The 11,927-nt window shown below is 36.4% G+C and overlaps 1 long non-coding RNA gene across 1 annotated transcript; it reads right to left on the bottom strand.

Moving 5' to 3' along the window:
• Positions 1-4,185: 4,185 nt before the first annotated feature.
• LOC309692356 lies at positions 4,186-8,995 on the bottom strand. The gene is made up of 3 exons (XR_014272286.1): positions 8,727-8,995; positions 6,054-6,248; positions 4,186-5,848 (listed from the first exon to the last, which is right to left on the bottom strand). It is a non-coding gene; the product is annotated as an uncharacterized lncRNA (long non-coding RNA).
• Positions 8,996-11,927: the final 2,932 nt, after the last annotated feature.

Below are 11,927 nucleotides of genomic sequence, written 5' to 3'. Positions count from 1 at the left end.
CTCTGGTGATGTCCATGATTTTAAGGCTTCAGGCTTTCATTGAAAATGAACATTTTATTTTAAATTATTGAATTTGTCAAATTACTTTTGAACCCCTGGAGTGAATGAATCGTGTTAAAAAGTGCTTTAGTTCCTCACATTTTTATTCTTGATTTTAAATCCACTGAATCAAAGCTGAGAATCTGTCCTTCAACTGAATCTGAATCGTTTCATTTAAAAAATAACTGTTTACAAAGCCAAAATTTGAAAATAAGTTCTCTCTGTCTCAGCATTTATGGAACTACATGTAAAAATGTGTGTCCATCTTCAGGGGTATTGTTGCATCAGCAACTGAAGACCAAGAGAAAAATCTGGAGGTTAGTTCATGACATATAATTGCTAGAAAAATCCAATTTGTTTTCAGTCAGATTAATATTATTTGTTTAGTATTGTAATTTATTTGATGATCTGGAACATGTAAGTGTGACAGATATGCAAAAAAAAAGAATAAAAAAGAATAAAAAAAGAAACCAGGAAGACAGAAAACAGTTCTTCACAGCACCGCATACTAATTTACAAGGGTGTGTGTGTTTCTACTTACAAAGAAATGAACTGTATTTAATAAGTATGGCGGTTTCATTTTAATAGATAAAGAAAAAAAAGACTCATTATGCAAAAGTTACAAATCAGTTTGCATTTAATTGAGTAAAATAAGTATTTGATCCTCTGCAACCCAGCCAGAATCAATCAATTAAAACACACATGTTTGGGCACCTTTCTCACAGAGAGAGGGAGAGTTGAGTTATGAAACAACAAATCTTTGTATGAGAAAACAGTCTAAATTCTGATCTAATCTAACAAAGGGGGTTCTAACAGCAGTTTTCCATTTTGGATCCGTCCAAAAACAATTACCAGAAGTCCCGTCGCTCCACAATAGTCAACTTAGGCAGGTTTTACTTTTGATCCAATTAAATAATTAAAAAATAATGACACCAAAATTAAAATTGAATGGATGATTTTTAGAGCTGTTTTCATCGTTTCAATATAGTCTATAGTCTCCTGGATGTATAAATTGTATTTTACAAAATATTTCTCCTGTGTCAGTGTTTGAAATTTGTTATGATGTCTGAAATGCTGTTTCATGCATAAAAAAGAACAATGTTTAAATACAAATAAATATATTCAACTACAAAGATCTCTGTGTGTGTGTGCTATTTTTGTCAGCACTTACATTACTCAATTTCCAAAAACACACGGTAAAATGAGTGAAATTTTCACCTCTGCAGGTGATGTTTGAATCGCTGTCAGTGCCCGGTGAAGTGAAGATCACAAAGCCTGGTAGTTTCCCAATGAAAATGTCACTTATCCATTTCTAGTACAGAAATCAATCTGGACACATGAGCGTGGATTTGAATCAATGGTACGTGTGAGTACAAGAAAACAATGATTGGAATACAATGTGCTTAAGTTTGCTCAGATGATAGGGTCCAGCTGAAGATCAGAGGAATAGGAAAGGATTTTTCAATGTGTGTGTTTTAAATAAATTCTTCCAGTATCCATTGCAGGTGACCATTTTAAGATAAAGTATTTCTTTCTTTTTGTTTAGTTTTTCTTTTGTTGGTGTCTTGCAGTAGAAATTTTCATCCAGATCCACTCAAAGTCACAGAGCTTTTACAAAGTGTTTTTCTTTTCCTGTGAACTGAATGAGGATGTTTTAAGAATTATAATGCCTAAGTTTATGCTGTACAGAAGGTTTCCGGAAACACTCCTATATAAATAAACCCACACGTTGTTTTGATTACTAGAAATGACTTACAGACTTGTTCAACTTGTGACGCTGCTCATAAGGCAGGATGAAAAAAGGCTGGCTGTGTTATGAATGATCCTTTTCTTCATCGTCTTTAAAGATTTAATTACACTGCTCATTTTCTCTTAACACTTTCTTGACAATGACCCAAAACATACAACCAAAGCAACCAAGGACATTATTAAAGCAAAGAAGTGGAATGTTCTTGAATGGCTAACACCTGATTTTAACCCAACTGTTTGGTTTTGCTTAATTCGCCTTATAATCGCGTGCTCCTTATGGTCCAAATAATATGGTAAGGTATCTTTCTTGTATAAATGTGCTCCAAATAAAGAACTTTGTGTTGACAAGATTGTTAGTTAATCATTTATAAATCAATATTGTCTGTATGGACAGCATTTTTTAAAGTAAACATGTACAGCTGCGGTGTTAAGCGATGGGGTTGAAAAATTTGGGTGCAGCTAACTTTTGTGCTGGTGCAGCTAAGAAAAAAAGTTAGGCGCACCAGTGCAACTGTGGCAAAAAGTTAGGCTAGAGCCCTGCACTGAGGTAACTTATCAGACCTTTTTGCATTTTTTAGCTTTTTGAACTGAGAAGATGGGCTAAACACTGATGGAGCTTCGTTTCAGGTGAATGCATGAAGTGGATATTAATGTTGTTGATTTGTCAATTAATCAGTCAAATCTGATTAAATGTGGCAAACATCTTCAATGACAAATTTTTCTTCATGGTAAATGTGACAAAAAACTGTAAAAAACATTCTAAAAATATCAAATGTAATAAAGGTTGAATGAAAGTCATAACTCCGTTTAATTAAGTGCCCCCAAATATCAGTTTATATTTAACTGATTGACCTGCTGAACAAAGACACTTTATTGTGTTTTCACCCTACTGTCAGTTTTTTGAAGGAAATTGTTTTATAAAAAAATATCAAAATGTATCAAATTAAATAGCAATGAACCAGCTCTGTCAACCCATGAGAACCAGTATGCCACAATATTAAATATAAGTACAATTACAGAAAAAAAAACAAATTGACTAAAAGTAATATATTATTTTCATGGTCTTCAACAAGAGATTGCAAATAAACAAATAGTTTTAGTTAGCTGCCATGAATCCTTCCCTCTCAATTTGAGCCCAGAATACAAAAAATCAAACTGAATTGAAATTCTAGAACTAGATCCAGACCTTAAACAAACAAAAGATCACTGTAATAACAAAGAACATCAAGCAATAATTAGTAAGACAAAATAACAACCTGACATTAAAACTGTGCTCTTTTGTGCATATAACATATAAAAATAGTAAAATAAAAATTTGATGACCTTAAATTACAAAAAAATGAAAACAAAATTCTAGATAGTGACTATAAAAACGACTGACAAAGAACATTCACAGGAATCACAGCTGGTTTATTTAATGTTTAATTTGGTGTGTGTGGGAAGATGTTCGCATGTGGAGTTTAAAAACAGCCTCATTTTGCAGTGGAAAAAAATTGTTGTAATGCTACCTTTTGCGTCAATAGTTTGGGGGCAACAATTTTACGGCATGTTTTGCAAATGAGCACATTTTGTTCAACCTCCTCCTTGTGAAATCCTATTGACAGTAGTGTTCTTCCCTTGCTTGTCTTAAACTCCCGCTATTATCATGTTTTTCCCTAACTGGTATTTTATAAACACATTCTCAACACTGTGTAGAACATTTTCAAGTTGGAAAATGTCCAGTTGGAAAATTTTCCACTAGATTGAAGCCAACAAAATAACCATGCTACAAACGAGATATCATCAGGATGCTACAACACAGAGCGAACACCATCCCCACAGACCCAGCCAGAGAAGCAGAAGAACATCACATCAATACGGCCCTGAGTAAGTGTGATTATTCCAGCTGGATATTTTCAAAACTGCAAGGCACCCAAAGAATGATGGTGATCCAGGAGAGAAGGAGGACTGCTGCCTAAGAGAAAACCCTTACTAATGTCTTATCAGAATCAGAATCAGAAAAGTTTCTATTTTTAAAGGTTGAGCAGATTTACAATATTAGGAAATCGCTGCTGTACTTAAACTTTAAACTGTAAAACACACTTTAAGACAAACACTTAAAAAAAAACTAAACATAAAATTTAAAAAGCAGATTGATATATACATGAATGCAGGTGATGATCAGTGCAAAAACGCCAGCACAGCTGAAACAGACGTCAGCGCGAATCGCATGTCCGCCATTACCTGCCCGAAACCGGAAGTGTCGCCATTTTTGCAGAAATCTGTGGTGTTTTTAAAAGTCATGTTTGATTTTATGCTTTTATTTATAGTTTCTGGGATGCTTAGAACTCAAATTGCACTGCTGGAAATTGTTTATTTTGATGCACATGCTGTTTCTTTGCAAATTTGCATTATAATACTTTTTTCTTCGTTTTTCCTGCAATATATAAAAATTGGTGTATCTCAAAAATAAAGCTATGAAAACACTCAAAATAAATTTCCTGTCGTTGGAAACTATTTTGTGCAACTTTTTTCTATTTACAGTTTTGAGGAATAAACCTCTGAAATTAAATTAAACCAGAAATATATGTAAAAAACCAAAAACGATTTTCAATTTTTTTGTTGTTTATTTATTTATTTATTTTTGCAATTTATTATACACTTAATGCATACATATAATTAAAGTTTGGGCTATAATGGTTGTATTGATGTATAGCAACTTGAAATGCTCCCAAAAATGGCACTACAGCATGTAAAAATATAAAGATAAGCTCTGGCGGACTTGGTTCTATGGTAGGTCTTAAAGGGTTGAAGAATTTGAAAAAAGCATGTACAAACTGACATTAGTCTTTAATAGGGCGTGTCAAAATTGAGAGCAAACAAAAAACTGCAGTATAACGCCCCCTGGCTATTACTTTGGTAATTGAGTGGTAATACATTACAAGCTTACAATATAATACAAAACGTTCTTCTGCCTTGTTAATCTTTGATTAACACTTTATCATCGAGCTATAATATAAAGTACTACCGAAATGATAAATCTGTTTAACATAATAAATACAGTGTGAAGCTGCTTGCTGAGCACAGAAACATTTTCATAGTTCATTCTTAATTGGAACATGTGTGAATGAGTGTGAAAACAATGAAAAATTAATAGAATAAGAACTCAATCGCAGGCAAAAATTAAGACTGGTTCCTTTACTCACAACTATAAATTGAAGTATCCTCAATGTCGAGAGCTATTAATGAATAATCATTCTTAATAAATAATAAAATATTTATTTTACAGACACTGATAGAAGGCAAGACATAAGATATTTAAGCAATGCATTTTTTTACTCTGAAGGTAACGTGGAAGATGTGTTAATCTTTATTTCAGCAATGAATGACTTTGACTTTGACTTTTGACTTTGAATAAATTATGAATTGTGCTAGAGAGTCTTCAATTTGTTCTAATGAACTCACTATACATGTAGGTTTAAAAAGGAGAGAAATGTTCATGCCTGTCTGAGAAAAGTGTATAAAGTATAGTGAGGGGTTTTACAGCCTTAAAACATCTATAATATTTGTAAAAATAAAATAAAGGTGACTACTTCACAGATTTCACCTATCGTGGGTTATTTTTAGAATGTAACAAACAAGGGACATAGTGATTATAGCATAACACCCTTCAAAGATGATGAGTTGAAACTTTTGCAACAGATTAATTCGTTTGATAATGAAAACCTATTCTACTGCAATACTGACAATTCTTGCAGGATTGCAGGGTATATTGCTTGGGGTTTGGTGCTCATATTTCTGAAAATGAACTGGGAGGCACTTGTTTCCAACCTTATCGCACGCAACAATAACAGGCCTCTGGGCTCGAGTAACATTAATTTTACGACCCTTGTTGGTTTTCTTAATTGTGACCTCATAAATCAGCATTTCTGAGTTGCTGATACACAAGTTGCCTGCGTAGGTAACTGAGTCAGCCAAGCGACGACCATCACTGCTGCAGATCCTGTCGACATTCCACTCACTGTCACTGATGAAGGACTGCACTGGAGTTCGGCACCAGAGGCCTTCCTTTTTCAAATACCTGTGGAATAAATCAAGATTCCATTGCACAATAATAATAATAATTATAATAATAATCATCATCATCATCATCATTACTATTATAGTTATTATTATTATTATTATTACATAGTAGAGAGTAAGTCAGAGTAAGCAAACAAAGTGTAGAGAAATAGAAGAATCAAATGAACTTCACACAGTTTCAGGCTTTTTTGTGTTTAACTTACCTTTTCCAAGCATCTAGAGAATTTCTGTCAAAGCTGTCATGGAGGATGTGATTTTTGACAAATTTGTTGTATTTGTATTCTGAGCTTTTGTTGTAACAGGGGAATGTTGGATATTCAGTCATGTTGATGGCCCAGGGGAAAAAGGATGCAGTGAAGATGATGGCAGTCAAAATGTTTATGCTCATTTTACTTGTACTGAAAGAAAGAAAGCACCCAAAACACAGATAGTTACATAAGAGTGGTATTTTTAAAAATCTTTGTAGCATTTTAAGATCACATTGTAATATTAGCATTGTAATGTGCCACATTAAGTCAAAGCAAAATTTCCAGGGTCAACAATGATCATGTTATCACAATGCACACTGCTGAACCAATGCATATGGAGACCTAGTCACAGAGCACAGCATTATCAATACTGTGAGGCAAGGACTTGGATGTGTAGTTGGCAGGGCTGGACTGGGACAAAATATCGGCCCGGGCATTTTGCCTAGAGACCGGCCCACCAGGTACTATAGGAAAAGCCATAAAGCCTTTGAATGAAAACAAACGCTGTTGTGACAGCATTTGTTTTCATTGTGTGATGTATGTATGATTTCTATACATTTTACATCAGATAAAAAACTTTGGTTGTAAGATTCAGATAATTATTTAATAAAAGCTAGACATTTTAATAAGAAAGAAAAGTATTTCTTTGTGCCCCCCTTTCCCTGTTAATGCCCTACCTGGCCCCTGGCAAAACTTTGCTAGACCCGCCCCTGCACAGTTACCAGCTGTCAGCTACATAAAAAAGGATCCTGGTGTTATTTGTCTCTCAGAAACAGTTCATAACTTCCCTTCAACTCATTCATGTCACCTAAAAGGTAAACCTGTTTCTCCATCACAGCTCTGATGATTCATTAAGGACATCTCCTGGTTTCATCTTCATTTTTTCCCTCTCACCACATATACAAACCGACATCATGACCAGCAGGTTTACAGCTGTGGCTCCAGCAAACATCAGCTGATACTAGAAATTAATATTAAATAAATTCTAACAACAGCTGATCAAACTTAAATGCTCTGCTGTTGTTTAGCGCGACATCCGCTGGTTTCCTCTATCTGGCGCAAAGTGGGCGATAAATAAACAAGAGAGAAAAGCCGATCAGCTGATCACTGATCAGTTTCATGATTGAAGTAGCAACAGGAGAGAGAGGGGAGAGAATGAGAGAATAAAAGGCAGTTGACAGCGTAAAGAAACAGAATAACCGCAGCTTTGTGTCTTTTTCATCCTAGCTGAGGTCCGCGACAAACTGTTCCATTTCAGCTCAATACAAAACGCGTAATATTTTCTCTGAATGCCGGACGATTCTGTTTTTTACGGGACGGTTGGCAACTCTACTAACTAACCTTATTAATAAATTTCACTATCAGTAACATCATAGCACCCACCCAGCTGTATAGAAACTCCGTCATGCTAGCTAGTACACAGTATGAGTTATTGTGACTAACTGTAAAAAGTCAGCACAACGAAAATAAACTAAACTTGGTTTATCTGACCCAGATTTTCACTTTCACTTTGGAACAGTTTTTCAAACATGAATAGACGTTCAGTAAACATTTTAACCGACAGCCATTCAGTATCAAAATGTTTGCTGTCTTGTGTTACAGACGAGAAGTTAGCCTTTAAAAGCTAGACACGTTACCCCCCCCCCCCCCCCCACTCGTGAAAATGACAAGGATAAGTGGAAGAGGATGGATAAAAGTCTTTTATTTCATTTTGTTGATTATAAGGATAATATAAGTCATTGTCAAACATAAGCTTTCATTTGCTAAAAAAAACAGATGGTTTGAAAGAGGAGTGGAAGAAGCCATCTATGTCCACTCTGAACAACCAACTTTGAACAGAGGCGGTGGCTTAATACACCAAATGTCTGCCATCTACGATCCAGTTTGAAGGTCCCTTCCCAGACGCCTTGATGCCAACTGCCATCCTGCGCGATTTGACCTCAGTAAATTGCATGATAGGGTAGAACTAGGTTTCACAGTGGGTTCACCCAAAACCTTGGCTGATTGTGTTCTACACCTATTTTCACACCTTGGCGCCGGTGATTTGGTAGGAGATCAATAGGGGGCCCATGTCCCTCTTGGGAACACTCCCATAGGGCTTAAAGTCTGGGACTCTCCACCAGTGGCTGTATAACTGAAGAAGCTTCTCAGATGAGAGGTGAAACGTCTTCAAGCAACCTAAAAAAGGATTTTAAATTTGATCCTGGATTTAACAGGGAGCCATTGAGGAGAAGCCAATAATGGAGAAAAAACAATTAGATGTGGGTTTACTGTATGCTGGAGGCTTATGTTTAGAACCACTGTCTATGCTAACTTCACCCATACTGTCTGCCGAGGCCGATTTAGTAAGCTACATGATTTTGCAAGTTTATCCATCCATCAATCCATTTTCTCTCACTTATCCAGGCCTCATCTCCAGTCTTATTCTTTATGCTGGCATTGTGTTTCTTAATAGTAAACCTAGCAAACCATTTATGCAGATCCACCTATCAGCTTTTGCATTTGTGTTTTTCATGTATTTTATATGAAACACTTCTGCTTTATAAATAAACTAACAGAAAGATGACAAAAGGCCGTAAACTGGTAAAATTGCAAACATTTGCGTAATAATTAAAATTGTTTTCTTACCTGTTCAATCAGATAGATGCTATTTATTGTCAGCGTAACTGTTGTAGTACGAGGAGATATGAAGTTTTACTTTCTGACAAAAGTTCAGAAATGCTTCTGCTTTTTAAACCTGCTCTCGTCTTATCTATGCTAGCACACAACCAGTCATCACAAGAGCAAGCAGCCACTCACAGTTCTGCAATCTTACCACTCAGTATATAGCATGTGGTGATGATCATTATCAGTAAATTAGTGTGAAGTAGGCCAACACGTGACTACGTCTTGACCAAAACTGACAGCACCCAATAGCGGGAATGCTATTTGTGTAAAAAAAAGAGTTCAGTCTAGTGAGAACACATTGTAAGCGTGAAATTAGTTGTTATCATGCATGTTATCCACACATATAGTTATTATAGCTTTATTTTATACAAATGACTAAAAAGCCATAATGCCGATACAGTTTTCTTGTAATATGTTGTTTCTGGACAAACAACATATTACAACTCGATGTAAACTGTAATATCACTGGCTTGGAAAAGCAAACAGACACAACAGTCCCGATAAGGTGACAAGAAAACCAAAAAAACAAAAGAAAAAAAACCCCAGACTAATTATTTCAGATCTTTCTTATTTTTCATTACCAGTAAATTAGCGTGCAGGGAAACATGGGGCCATTTCCTGATACAAATTGGGTGTCGGAAAATGATCAGTGCTATTTGTGTATATGAAGAAGTGCAATCTTGTAGTGTACGTGTGAAATTTGCTATCTGGGTCACTGTGGGTGAAGCATAACACAGAAAAATAGGAAGCAGCTAGCCTTTGCTTATCATGAGGTAGTTGCTTGTGCGCATGTGTCAACAAGCAGGCAGCTTGTTTCAGTTACTCCTGCTGTCAAAACTCCCCTGTTTTGCTCTTTCTTGGGTGGTGCATGAGTGAGGGCCATTTTCTTGTTTCGTTCAATCCTTGCCTAGACTTAGAACGTAACAGTACTTAAGAGTGTAGTCTGCATTTTTGTAATTTTGCACATTTAATCATCACTTGTTTTTGTTGTGTTTGGTGGTTGTAGATATGGTTTATCTACAACCACCGAATTTATACCAAATTTCCCAGAGGAACCCACCCGAGGGATTAATAAAGTTTTATCTTATCTTATCTTATCTCTTAGTATTTAGCTGAGATTTCTGTGGCTACTACACGTGTTGATATTTGTCATGATGATATTTGTTCATAAAAGGCATGGAGGGTTACAAGCTTAACAAGCTAAGAGACATAACACTTCCTCACATCCTCCTCACAGGAAGGTGGCCTTAATCATAAATCTGCTGTTATGGTATGCCCCTTCTTTAACTCTACAGCTCACCCGTATATGGCTTCACTTTAATGGTACACCGTATAAAAGCATAGGCATGCCCCTAAATGGCTGGAAGTAAACATTCTTTATCAAATAAGGAAACCAGAGTCTTCACATGGAATGTGCCTGCAGTAAACACTATAGCTATAACCTCCCCCACCATCTGATATGTAGGGGAGGAGTATAGAAACAGAAGAATATCTTTAATCATGCACTTTACAAGTTTGCAATCTTAAGCTTAAGTTTAGTGTGTTACTGTTATTCAGGGCTGGACTGGGACAAAAAATCGGCCCGGGCATTTTGACTAGAGACCGGCCCACCAGGATAAAGATTGAAAATGTGACGTCATTCAGGGGTAAAACCGCAAAGGATTCTGGGAACTTGTGGCAAGAGGTACTAGCGATAAAAAGAAACCCAAAAAATGCCAAGAAGCTGTTGTATTATTAACTGCAATAGCTGGTCGCATGACAGCCACGGGAAGCCGACGGGTAAAGAGATCGTTTTTTGTTTTTTTATCGGATTACGTTGTTGAAGAGAAATTTTTTAAGCCATGTTTCCGAAGTAAGAGCCGACAGATGGTCTGGATATACCAAATATAACGTCTCAGAACACTCCAGCTCACAGGTTAGTCTGCTCCAAGCATTCCCACAAACGTCAGAGTTTTGTAGTAGTTAATACGTCATTTTTCTTAACATAATTGGTGATATAGGTTACAAGCAAGTCTGGCGCTGAACAGAAATTGTCGCGCTATGCTCCTTTATTTATTGTGTTTATTGTGCATAAATAGTGAATTGTCCTGACACAATATTGCGTTTCGCTTCTGTTATTGCCATGGTACATTGACAAAAACATATACTTTTATTCACAGGATAAAACAGTTGTTTTGTATCACTAATTGTCCAGTGCGATTACAACATACAATATTATTGTCATTGCTACATTTCTGTAATGCTACCAGAAATTATTTCCACTACTAATTAATTACCGTTGAGCTCAAAGGTTATATTAATAAACGGTTAACGAATGTGTATCTATGACGACGATTTGTAAGACTGGTAAACTTACCTTTGTTCGTACGATAGTCTGTCGTTCTACACGGTGCATTTCAAGGTCCTGCACCCATCCGTCGGTAAACTGTACCTGGGCTTATTGCAGTGACCTGAAGTTACTAAACTTCATGAGTGTATGCACTCACTCCAAGAACCGTATAATTATAAATATGAGCGTGGTGAAAGTTGGGCAGCACGCTGACGTCTTTTGTCCCTCTGTGTGCTCGTAAGGGTCTGACCCTTTCACTCCTTTGATTTTTCCTGGTATCTTTTCTTTGTCTTTTCGTCGAGTCTGTCTTTGTACGGACCGGCATTGTTCTCCTTTTGTTTTGTACATTCCTTTTTTGTGCGGCAAAGAAAAAACAAGGTGGTATTGGAACCGGAGAATGAACGTTTTGCGGTGCTGCAAATGCTTGCATTTGATGCGGTACTTGGATTGTTTTGCCACGAGTTCCCGGCATGCAATGCGCGAAAATCACGTGATTGCTAAACAAGGGGGAGGGTGCATCCAGCCTCCTCGGCTGTAATTGGTCCAGCCCAGAGTCGATCATGACCAATTGGCCAATCCAACACCTTTCATTATATACACCCTTCCTAAAAAAAAAAAAAAAAAATCCATCGGCCCATAAAAACAAAAAATCGCCAGCGGCCTACCGGGCAAATGCCCGGTATGCCCGATGGCCAGTCCAGCTATGCTGTTATTCCTTCGAGCAACTGTAACCCACATGATTAAAGTATTCTGATTGTGATTCTGACTTTGATAGTTCACACAAATGTTCAATAACATAAAACACTTGTGACTTTTTTGACTCAAAGCTTTTT

The sequence above is a fragment of the Aulonocara stuartgranti genome, assembly GCF_965226115.1.
Source record: "Aulonocara stuartgranti genome assembly, chromosome: 3".
Classification (NCBI taxonomy): domain Eukaryota; kingdom Metazoa; phylum Chordata; class Actinopteri; order Cichliformes; family Cichlidae; genus Aulonocara; species Aulonocara stuartgranti.
The sequence above is the reverse complement of the archived record's forward strand: the minus strand, read 5'-3'. Positions and strand labels throughout refer to the sequence as shown.